We start from the raw sequence: 2,330 nt of genomic DNA, 5'->3' as shown, positions 1-2,330 counted from the left end.
ACAAAAAATCTAAATGATAAAAGAATCAATGAAGATCAAAATTACTCTCCTTGTATGGCGTTACAGTACCCTAGAGGATCAATACTTTTACCCCAGGTTTTTTTAATTGACGTTAAAATAATAAAATATTTATAACTTTGAAGCAATATGCAGATGATTCCCAGGAATACATTCCAATAACTTGTTATAATTTACAAATAGCGCAAGAAAAGCTTAATACTGATTTATATATCTTATACACATGGGCAAAAAAATCATTATATTAAATTAAATACTGCAAAATCTAAGATTTTAACTTTATCATCTATCAAGCCAAATCTCTTGGCAGGCATTAAAAATTCACTGCATTACTATAAATGTATACCTTACTCCTATAAATGTGCCCATTCCAATAGTAGCGAAGCAAAAACCCTGGAGATAATTTTCGGCAAATCTATATATTTTACTTCAAGTTAAAATTAAAATTGAAGCTGCGTATTTACGAATAACGCAACTTTTCAAATTTAAAAAGTATCTATCACAAAAACAAAAATATTTGCTTTATGACGGCCTGATTTTATCTCTGTTCGACTACGGAGATGTCGTTTCTGGAGACTCATTAAGTTTTTGAACTAAAAAGTCTATTCAGAGGGTTCAAAATTCGTGCATGCGATCTGCTTATAACATTCCGTACAGAAATTATATTACAGCTTACCATAACGTGAATAATATTTTGAACATGAAAAACAGAAGACTGTTCCTTATTACATGCATATGTTTTTCTATCGCATAATAACAAACGGCCAACCAATATATTTGAGGCTCAACCGTTTTTAGGTGGGTACGACCAATTTCGGACTGAGGATTTTAAGCGCTCTTTTAAATATATGGCTGCGCAAATATAGAACATTCTTCTAAAGGAATAGAAAGTATTATCTTTTAGGTGCGTTTTCCAAGCAGGTCAAATTAAGGGTATTGGCAGAACAAACTATTCATGTTTGATGATTTTCTATTATATTATATGAATTACTAGTATTGCTTCTTTAAAAAAACACCTTAGCACTTTGAGCCTTATTACCCTAATATAGACATATATAATTACTGTTTTTCTAGTAAAAATGTGTTATTATGATGTCTCCGTCTTTCTGCCTGGTACCATATAGGGTTTTTGTTGGGCTTCTTGCCCTGCTTCCCTTGTTATATATTCCTACGTCCTTGTTTCCCCACCTGCATCGGCACTGCCCCCACTGCATGGATGATTTTGAGAGTAACTTTTTCTATAACCATATTCTTATGTGTAGTTATATTTTTTTGTTTTAGTTCTTAAATTTACATGTATTTGCGGGTTCACACTCACGGTTTGGTCCAGAATCAAGGGACACTCCTATTTGCCATTGTAAATAATATCGAAATAAAAATTATTGTATAATTTAATAATTGACAAATAAAACGTATTTAAATTTAAAATTTAAAAAATCTGATTTTAAAATTTGGAGGTTTTTTTATTTAATTTCCCTGTTTAAAAAAACTATTACAGTTATAGTGACTGGTCTAGATGCTGTCTTTTAGCCTTTAAAGTACAAGATCGCCTTTTGTCCCTTTGGTCGCTAATATACTAATTTACAAAATTTAGGTGTAAACTGTAAATAAACTGTTAAATAAAATAAGAAATACTTTATTTGGACTTGGTTTTTACATTTTAATAAATTAATTATTCCTAGATACTTACTTAAGTAATTATCCCCAGTTTAGACATCCTTATACCTTATAAGCTACGGCTTTGGCAGCTGCCTTTATTTTGAGACAAGCTGTGCAGCTTTTTATTCATTATCCCCTTAGATGTACTAATTACTTTTTTTACAAGTAAAAAACCGTTATGCAACCGACCAAAACTCTCATAACTGTCAGTCTAAAGTCCCAATAGTTTTTTCGCATAATCTTGCCGTTACTAGCATTTCAAAAACTTGTTCTGATGGCACCCTTAAGCTTGAGAAAAATCCAGTATCACTTTTTTGCATAACTTAATAAAAAAAATCAAAATTCGTTACTCTCGTTACTAAAACCAAAGGGCTGAGCGTCCTTGCAGCTTCATCCATGGATTGTATAAGCGAGGGGTAGGGGGATAGGGAGAGCAAGCCAAACTATTTCGCTACCCCCAATTCCCAATTAAAAAGTCCTGTGTATGAAATATGGTGATAAAAGTACGAGGGCTTACGGCCTTCCGTATACTCTGTATTATACACCCCTTTATCGTCAAGACTCCTAGACGCGTAGTGGGGGTAAACGGCGACGACGGCGGAGCTTTGCTTGGCGCACACATCGGACAGGCAAAATAAAACAAAATCGCTCGC

This window comes from Anthonomus grandis, chromosome 22 (genome assembly GCF_022605725.1).
Source record: "Anthonomus grandis grandis chromosome 22, icAntGran1.3, whole genome shotgun sequence".
NCBI classification, from domain to species: Eukaryota; Metazoa; Arthropoda; class Insecta; order Coleoptera; family Curculionidae; genus Anthonomus; species Anthonomus grandis.
The sequence above is the reverse complement of the archived record's forward strand: the minus strand, read 5'-3'. Positions refer to the sequence as shown.